The 10,462-nt window shown below is 33.7% G+C and overlaps 1 long non-coding RNA gene across 1 annotated transcript; it reads right to left on the minus strand.

Moving 5' to 3' along the window:
* Positions 1–412: 412 nt before the first annotated feature.
* Positions 413–8,963, minus strand: LOC121420712. Its single transcript, XR_005970804.1, has 2 exons — positions 8,771–8,963; positions 413–511 (listed from the first exon to the last, which is right to left on the minus strand). It is a non-coding gene; the product is annotated as an uncharacterized LOC121420712 (long non-coding RNA).
* Between the last annotated feature and the right edge of the window lie 1,499 nt (positions 8,964–10,462).

The raw sequence follows: 10,462 nt of genomic DNA on the forward strand, positions 1-10,462 counted from the left end.
AAAAGAAATGGGAAAGTTATTCACATGTGACATCACGCATAATAGTCGCATTGCCAGTTTGGATGATCTATATTACAATAATGGTCTTAAATTTAAATGCTCTTAACTTTCTTTTACTTATTATTTTTGTCTCAAACTTTCGTCAAATTTTCGTTGATCTGTTTCTCTGGTTTTCTGTTTTCGCACAAGCTATCTTTTCTGAATGTTTCATTTTCCTTTTAGTTCCCCAAAACGAACAAACGCATCATGTAGTCGTGGATCTAGTTCTTGTATTGGTCTATGAGGGCGAAACATTCTACATCCAGCAGAGCTTTATCAAGATCCCTTCTTAGTCCACCTGTCTTTAAACTCCATGCATCGTACGCAGCACGAGCATTCAATTGATGTCTGGTTAAGGTGTTTTTAGCATCAGTAAGGCTGAATCCCAAAGCAACACAAAAATCGTTGAAGTAATCACAGGGCATGAGTTTCGACAATGATGTCATTATTCGTAACCTTCATTCCAACAGAGCTGGAAGTGGAAAAGAACATTATGAACTCTGTTTAAAATATCAAATGTCGCCAACTAATGGGTTTTCAATATATTGGAAGACGGCATGAACGTGTTCATTCATAAACACATGAATGTGTTCATTCATCTGAATATCCTTTTTAAGTCACAGCTGGGGTCCGTCTTACAAAGAGTTACCATTGATCCAATCCATCACAACTATAGAAAGTCAGCAAGGTCAACATATCTTGAACATGTCTGTTAAAGAAATGTTCTAAGTAAGACTGTATATATCCATAAATTCATTGATTTCTTGACAATTTGGTGTGTTCTCCTTTCCTGTTTCCTGTTAAAAAAATTATGACACTGACGGATTTCAACAGAGTTACGATTGATCCGATAAATGGTAACTCTTTGTAAGATGGGGTCCAGGTATATGAGAAACCGAAACATATAGTAGACTTGTTAAGAGGTTGAACGCTGCATTTTTTAGTACAAACGTCCCACTTGGCACAAATGTTCCTTGAGTTAAAAGAAAAAGATTCATCCAAAGAGACACGCTGTATTTATGCATATAAGCAAGTAATTTGCATAAATTTGCATATTATGTCTATATAGTGAAAACAAGTATTTAAGATTATATATTCAACAAGAACTGCCCTAAAATTGGAAATAAAGACTTAGGGTAAGAAAGGGGAGAAAATTGTCATAAAATGATTGGGATATCCTTGTTTATTATTACCTAATTTGCATAAATTATGCAATTTATAATTCAAAACGGAGTATTTTTCATGAATCCTCAACTTTTTATAAATAATAGCAATTAATACACAATGTCAACATTCTACATGAAAGAAAATATATTAGCGAAAACATCGATATGCTTCATGACAGTATTGGTGTCCTAATTTGCTTTAAAAGAGGGCAAATATGTCATAATGTATGACGTGATATTGCGCTAAAACGAGACCAAAACAACCTCTATGTTACAGTCACACTCACGAATCCAACAATAAAGCAATCAATGGTATGTCATTCGAGATAACACAATCCCAACACAAAAGCTTCCATCGGCTTCTCGTATCGCTTTTTTTTCTTTCAATCTTTATTGATAAAAAAATAAATCACAGTACAAATCAAACAAATTAACAAGCTATTTACATGATTAAAAAGAGCAGCACTTACATACATGTAGGTATATACTTGTCAAGACAGATACATAAATCAAATGAGATATCAAATTTTGTTGGTGTGTCTGCCACACCGTAATCTATGGTATATACGGGCAAAGTGCATTTCGGTATCGGTAACACACCATTTGTTTTACATGTATTTGTTTCTAATTTGTTCCCCTTAAAATTAAGAAGAGACATTGCTTTGCAGGTTACTGCTTTAATGAAGCTCTGGACCATAAATTCATGATATCATGATAAATGTACCCTACCTCAATCCATATTTTTTTAACTTTATTAAAATATATATCTTTTGGAGACCCCGAAGTGGCAAAACTTTACAAAACCAGTTTGACCTTTATTATCGACTTGGAAAAGACAAATGTATGAGACGTCAGTCAACATGTTTCCTGAAGAAAGTTTTTTCTTTATTTAAGCCTATGCCCATAGGAGCCCTCCGAATTTACCCCATCCCCTCTCCGTACTTCGACACTAAATAAAAATATCGTGTTTTAAACCATCGGCAAGGCAAATTGCGTTTTGGGGTATAATAAAGCAACTTATATATCTATATTTTCAAATCTATATTCCTCATTATTGATATTATTATTAACATTATTAAAATTATTAAAGTTATTATTACAATTATTATCATTACTATTATCATTATTGTTATCATTATTATTATTATTATCATTATTATTATTATCATTGTTCTGCAGTTTGTAATAATGCTCTAGCACAGTAAAGGCTATAACCCAACAGGAGCATGCCCAGGATACCCTTTCCCCTTTTGGTTTTATGTATTAAAAAATAATTTATTGTCTTTAGAACTCTTAAACGATTACTTTTGTTTGTATTGATATCTTGGAATAATACTCTACAATTGACATGTAGAGGAGCTGTGGAACATTGAAGAACAGCCACACGTAAGCTCTAAACTACTCAAAGCCCTTTATTGATTCCACTCTATGTTAAATTTAAATATTTTTAGAGCCCAACCGGAAGAAAGAAGCGTTTCTACTACACAGTAAAGCCGCTTTACGTTCTCCTCTTGAATAAACCCCCAAAACATAGAAGGCATTGTTTTATATCGCATAAAATAAGTTTTTGTACATGACGGTGGCCTGTCGAAGTTGCTCAACCCTTTATTTTGTTTTGACAATATATATTTAGAATATCGTCTAAATGAACCCCTTATCTGGAAAAAAGGCACTTATTAAAGGCAGCATCTACATTATATAGAGGAGGCCCTGGCACTGGGAAGCGGGGGATGAAGCACCCACAAGATTTCCCGGGGGGGGGGGGTGCTGCGTGTATTATTTTCCATAGACAGCACCCCCTGGAATTCCGGCAGATGTGACAAAACCGAAAAAACGTTACAAAAATAACCTTCATTTTGTAGTGCAATCCTTTTTGTTTATTTGCTTGTTAAATTTTCTGGGATCAAAATTTTACATTGAACTTTTTTGCATTTCAAATTTACATCAAGAAATTTAACAAGCAAATAAACAAAAAGGATTGCACTACAAGATGAAGGTTAGTTTGGTAACGTTTCTTTTTTTTCTTTTTGTCACGTCTGCTGGAATTCCATGCAGGGCTGCTGTCTATGGAGAATAATACACGCAGTACACCCCCCCCCCCGAAAATCTTGAGGGTGCTTCAGGCCCCGCTTCCCAGTGCTAGGGCCTATAATGTAGATGCTGCCTTTAATAAGTGCTCTTTTCCAGATGAGGGCTTCATAGACGATATTCTAAATATATATTGTCAAAACAAAATAAAGAGTTGGGCAACTTCGACAGTCCACCGTCATCATACACGAACTTATTTTATGCGATATGAAACAATGCCTTTTATGTTTTTTTCCAAGATGAGAACGCAAAGCGACTCTGTACAGCAGTACTGTGCAGTATATAGAAATGTATCTTTCTTCCGATTGTGCTCTAAAGATATTTAAAGGGGAAGTTCACCCTGAAAAAAAGTTTATGGTAAAAATAGCAAAAAAATAATGAAAAATATTGCCGAGGGTTTGAGAAAAATTCATCAAATAATTAAAAAGTTATAGAATTTCAATTTGTTGATTTGTGACGTCATATGCGAGCAGCATTCCCACATAGCGAATGGTAAAAAATCAATGAAATGTCATTTTCTCAGAAAATTGATAATGATTTTTACTGTAGCTTTTGTATATTAATAGACAAATCATTTCACACCCGATCATGAATAGAAAACAAAATTAAGTTATCAGGAACCATACAAAATTTTTACATTACATAACACATGGGGCAGCTGCTCGTTTATGACGTCACAAATCCCAAACTTTTAACTCTATTAACTTTCTTACTCTTTAACGGATTTTCCTCAAACCTTCACCTTTTTTTTTTTACTATTTTTCTGCTATTTTTACAACAGAGTTTTCTTAAGGGTGAACTTCCCCTTTAAATTTAACATAGAGTGGAATCAATAAAGGGCTTTGAGTAGTTTAGAGCTTACATGTGACTTTTCTTCAATATACCACAGCTCCTCTACATGTCAATTGTAGATTATTTTCTCCTCAATCTATTCCAAGATATCAATACAAACAAAAGTAATCTTTTAAGAGTTCTAAAGACTATAAACTATTTTTGAATACATAAAACCAACAGGGGAAAGGTATCCTAGGCATGCTCATGTTGGGTTGTAGCCTTTACTGTGCTAGAGCATTATTACAAACTGCAGAACAATAATAATAATAGTAGTAATAATAATAATTATAATGATAATATTAATATTGATAAATATAAAACATAGATATACAAGTTGCTTTTTATACCAATAAACGCAAGTTGCGTTGCCGATGGCTTATATTTTTTTTACTTAGTGTCGAAATAAGGAGAAGGGATTGGGTAAATTCGGAGGGCTCCCGTGGGCATAGGCTTAAATAAACCAAAAAAAAATTTCTCCAGGAAACATGTTGACTGGTGTCTTATACATCTGTCTTTTCCAAGTCGATAATACAAGTCAAACTGGTTTTGTAAAGTAGCGTGAATGCCGGGGGAATCCAGTTTTGCCACATCGGGGTCTCCAAAAGATATATATTTTAATACAGTTAAAATATGGATTGAGATGGGGTATATTCGTCAAGATTTATGTGTCAGAGCTTCATTAAAGCAGTAACCTGCAGAACAACGTCTCCTCTTAATTTTAAGGGGAACAAATTAGAAACAAATACATGTAAAACAAATGGTGTTTTACCGATACCGAAATGAATTTTGCCCGTATATACCATAGATTACGGTGTGGCAGACACACCAACAAAAGCGATACGAGAAGCCAAAGAAAGCTTTGGTGTTGGGATTGTGTTATCTCGAATGACATACCATTGATCGCTTTATTGTTGGATTCGTGAGTGTGACTGTAACATAGAGGTTGTTTTGGTCTCGTTTTAGCGCAATATCACGTCATACATTATGACATATTTGCCCTCTTTTTAAGCAAATTAGGACACCAATACTGTCATTGAGCAAATCGATGTTTTCGCTAATATATTCTCTTTCATGTAGAATGTTGATGATTGTGTTATTTATAAAACAGTTGAGGATTCATGAAAAAATTCTCTGTTTTGAATTATAACTTGCATAATTTATGCAAATTAGGTAATAATAAACAAGGATATCCCAATCGTTTTATCATGATAATTATAATAACAAACATTAATTATAATAGATACTACTACTTGCACGTTTATTACGCTACTACTACTGCTCCTGCTACTACTGCTACTACTACTACTTCTACTACTACTACTACTACTATTACTACTACTACTACTACTACTTGATACTATTCATTCATAGTACTACCACCACTATCATTATACATGTAGATATTAAGTTATGAAATCGATATCAATAGCAATCATTTTAAAACACACATCCATACAAATAGGGGAAACAATGTATATGGAGGGTCGCAAGAAAAAAAACAACCTTCCAATCCATTGCAAGTGAATTTCAAACAATCAATTTTAATTTTAGGTTAACATTCAGTTGCTGGTCTTCTTCATAAAACAAGAAGCTCAATGTTATTTGCTTTATTTACAGTATAGTTCAATTTTAGAATTTCCAGTAAAAAATTGAAAATGTATGCCAAACATGAAGAGTTTTGTTGCAATAGGCGTTACATAGGTTCACTTTGGACCATTCAGAGAAAAATCGGGGGTTTTTTTTCTCACTTATTCCAATATTCTTGTGAGAAAGTAAATTATCAGGATGTACTACCCTATCATGTGAACAAAGCATTGGGTATAAAGGAAATCTACCTATCTTATTTTTTCTATATATTAAACCAAAAAATATATTATTATGGACCTAGCCCATTAGCAAACTGAAATGAATCCAATCTCTTTCGATTAAAAACGCTATTTTCATTTTGGTATCACAAGAGCTACTTAAAATTTAGAGGTTATGAGAAGAAAACATTAAAATTCATGAAAAATAGACCTAACCCCTTTGGCAAATTATCTCTTCAGAGGAGTTTGGTTGCAAAGGGGGTAGGTACACTCCAAGAAAATCATTTGTTTTTATTCTCCCATATTGCAATTTTCTTATGCGAAACTAAATTTTCATGATACTTTACCTTGAGAACATAAAATTGGGTTTAATCTACCTATCTTTATATTTAAAAAAAAATACCTTTTCCCCTTTTGCACTCAAACTGAAAATGGACCTAACCCCTTTTGAAAAAAGGGATTTTTCTTTGCCACTTACACTGTTAGAAAATTTATCCTTAAACTAAAAGAAGTTCCTGCAGCAGAGTCTCGAGAACACCTGTAATCTTACCAGATTGCGTAATCTTACAGGAAATTGGTATTTGGTGTGTGTAATCTTACAAATTTCCTTCAATAAAACACTCTTTTCCCCTTTTTCTAACATACCTGTTTTGTTAAAATGCAGAAAAATCCCTGTTTCATGAATTTAAAGAATGATTCTGGTATTGCTTTCTGCAAAATCTTCTTTTATTTTTCTGTAAAATCAGGGGTTTTTTAACAGTGTAAGATGACTTTTTAATGGGAATTTCAGCTTTTCTTTGGTTTCATCTTATAGTGCTACAAAAAAATGTATTCATCGAGACCAAAAATTCAAATTTGATGAAAAATTGACCAACCCCCTTTTTGCAAGTGAGTTCTTTATATATTCTTGCATCACTCCATAATCATTGGTATGGAAATTGATAGTAATAGTGATAAATGATGATAACAATAGTAGCAAAGTTCATGCTAACCATTTTCGGGTGTGCTTAGATATTTATCCGCCAGGAATGGTAAATTAGCTGCCAGTAATGCGGATCTCAGATTCCCTCTTTCCGTAGAAACCGTCTGCCTTTTTCGCCACGTCCTGAGCATGTCCAACGTCCCCATATAGTTCCCACCTTGTTTTTCATTTGCATCGGTGTATCGACCGATATCTGCTGTTTCGAATCCCAAGGCTGATCCGAGATCATCGATCTCGGATATTTTATGCAACGCCTGAGCAATTTGTTTTAAAATCCCGTCGAAGTCCCGATCGTTCTTAGAACTCATTTTAGCTATAAACATGAAACAAAACATAAAATGGCAGATAATGAGTGTCATGAAATTTGATGGTTGTACAATATGAAACAGCACAAAAATTGCGACATGATATTTTGAGGGGAAATGGGGCCTTTAAGATAACGTCATATATTTATTCTTAATTGAAACATTGACCCGAAGCTCTGGAATATTCTCCCCATCAATGTACGTGAGGCTTCATCGTTAGAACTGTTTAAGTCCCTCCTTAAAACCCACCTTTTTTTAATTAGTTTCACTTTCCAATACTAAACGATTCTATTGTGTTCTGTATGAAATCAAACCCCTCAGTTAATCTGCATTATCATATGTGTTCAGATTCTTAAGTCAGATTGTGTTCTTAGTTATTATGATTATTTAAATTTACATACATGATTATCGACCCGTTATATTTAAGTTGTGTATTCGCAGATTATCTCTTTATTTGTACGCATAATTAATAATTAATTTTTCGTAATGGTATTTTCACTTTCAGTTCCTTTGTTGTTCTTAATTTACTGAAATATTTTGTATTCTTTTCTCCCCTTCTTTCTTAGCGGTTTGAAACTTATGTATAAAGCGCTTTATAAATGTTGTATATTATTATGATTATTAAACATTATGTAGCTTCCATTCATCTCTTTACTCTTTGCTCTTCCTCTAGTCTTTCTTCCAGTCTCTTCTGTTTCTTCACGTCCAATAATATAAGGACTTTTATTCCAAAATAGAGCTAAATCCACAATGAGCATTTCATTGAATAAGGGATTTTTTTTCTTTATTTTCCACTATCCCTTTCCATTCTTTTAGCAATTATATGTATCTAACAAATATATATCTATTTCCATGGGCATAGGCACCTATAGCTCCATATATTTAAGAACATTAATTTTGACATTCCGAAATTTTACATGAAAGAGAGCATATTTTATATGTTTTCTGATGTTTAGCAATTGAAAATTTTAAAGAAAATTAATACAAAATGAGGCAACAGTCACGAAAACAAAACTTGCAGTAAGCATGCAGACCTTACACTCATATCCAAGACTCTTAAAACTTAAAATTTAAGAACGTAGTGGATTTAGCTCTTTTAGAATAAAAAAGAATGTTTCGAATAATTTGGTGACTAAATCTTTCAAGAGAGAAAGCAAACCAAAAAATAAAAAAAATACATCGATGAGTATCAACTGATATAAATGAGCTCCCAGTCAAAATCAAACACAGAAAAATATTGGAAAATTATAATCTCTAGATCTATAATGGATGAATGGATTCATCAACGTCTTATTAAAGAGAGAGAGAGAGAGAGAAATAGTGTTCACCTTTGTAAATGTATCAAACACACGATAGTGGTATCAAACAACACTTGATCTGTTTGAGTGCGTGCCGGTGCAGTCATGCAAAATTGTCGTCAGCGCACGGTAATATCGGGCCGCCGGACCTATGGCGATTGGCGAATCAGTATCCCGCTGTTATATCTTACTTTCTCCGTGTTCCTTTTTTACCTGACAGTAAAACTTAGCAGTTCAGAGATTACGTACTTACCTTATTATTCTTTTCCTTGTTACCAGGCTTTTTGGCAATAGACTATAATGATATAGGTGAAGGCCAAACAACTGCAGACTCGGCGGTAAAATGCTGTGTTCGCTACAATAGTTATTGCGTGTAATATAATTGCACATGACCATGAATAACAAACATTTATCTCAACGAATGCGTGCTTCATTAACACACATAGAAAGGGGGGTCTATTATACATTTTGATAACTCGGCAAGATGTTTTTTTCCTAATCTATATTTGCTATAGGATCAATTTATACGGGTTATTATTCTTTCATAAATTATGAACATATTTTTCTTTCTTTCTACATTCATACCGTTGGAATATTGATTACAATAAACAGAATCGTGCTACAAGGAGGCATGAAGCTGATCCTCGTACAAGTAGACGATTGTTGGATTTTTTTGAATCTCGATTAGCTTTTAAATGGCAAGTCCAATCCAATAAAATGATGATTTGAATAAAAAGAGAAAAGTCCAGCAAGCATAACACTGATTTTTTTTCAAACTCGGATGTGTGATATAAGTAAGTTAAGACATTTTAAAGTTTCGCTTAATAAAAAGAAAACAGTTATATGCACATCCTGGCCGATATGCGAATGAGGAGACTGATAACGTCATCCACTCACTTTTTTTCTTATAAATGTAAAATGTTATAATTTTCTCCTCATTGTCAAGTGAAGCCATAGGCGGCGGAAGCTGGGGGACGGGGGGACGTGTCCCCCCTTAAATTTGAGGAGGGGGGATGGTCCCCCCTAAATTTGTTGTTGATGACCTTTTTTTTGCTTGTCAATTTATTTTCCTACGTCCCCCTAAAATTTTTGGGTTGAGAACCCTTTTTTTTTTGCTTGTCAAATTTTTTTTGGTTGTCTCCTCCTAAAATTGTTGGCTTCCGCCGCCAATGAGTGAAGCAACGATTAATTCCTACCTGAACACGTGGAATTAGCATCGTTGAATAATATATGTTTCAGTCAAGTTGTTCCGCATCGTCAAATCTGTAAAAAAATATTCATAATTCAAACAATGAAAAAAAACTAAAGAAATAGTGAGTGAGGGAGATCACTGAATGTCTCATGTCACTGAGTTGTGCATGGCACTGTTTTGTGAAAAAGAACAAAACCTTAGTATCATAATATTTTTTTACTTCCGATTTTGAAGAAATTTTCAGTGATTTTTCAGTTTGATTTTTCTCCATTTATTCAAATCAACATTTTTCTGAGTGGACTTCACCTTTAAGGTTACTTAATGGGGAATCCAACCCAAATAAAAACTTGTTCTTAGGGGAATAAGGAAAATCAGACAAGTTGATAGGTGAAAGTTTGAACACTATCTGACAAATAATAAGGAAGTTATGATTTTTTAAAGTTGTGAATATTGGTAATCCATAGATCCATGGAGACTGCAAATTGGCCACATATGTGATGTCACAGTGATGTAAGGCAAGGACCACTCTTCCATGTACTCCAGTACATAAAATGGCTAATATGTAATTTTTTCAAATGTTTTACTTCAAATTTCATTTTTCTTTCATGAGGACATAAAACAATATACTACCAGGGTTATATTTAGATTACTGCCCCAGGGGAATGGGCAGTTAGGAGAAAACCACAAATCCCTGATAATTAAGTACATGGCCTATGGGAAAGCTGTCCTTGCCCCTTGTCTCAATTTACTTAC

The sequence above is a fragment of the Lytechinus variegatus genome, chromosome 8, assembly GCF_018143015.1.
Source record: "Lytechinus variegatus isolate NC3 chromosome 8, Lvar_3.0, whole genome shotgun sequence".
Taxonomy (NCBI): domain Eukaryota; kingdom Metazoa; phylum Echinodermata; class Echinoidea; order Temnopleuroida; family Toxopneustidae; genus Lytechinus; species Lytechinus variegatus.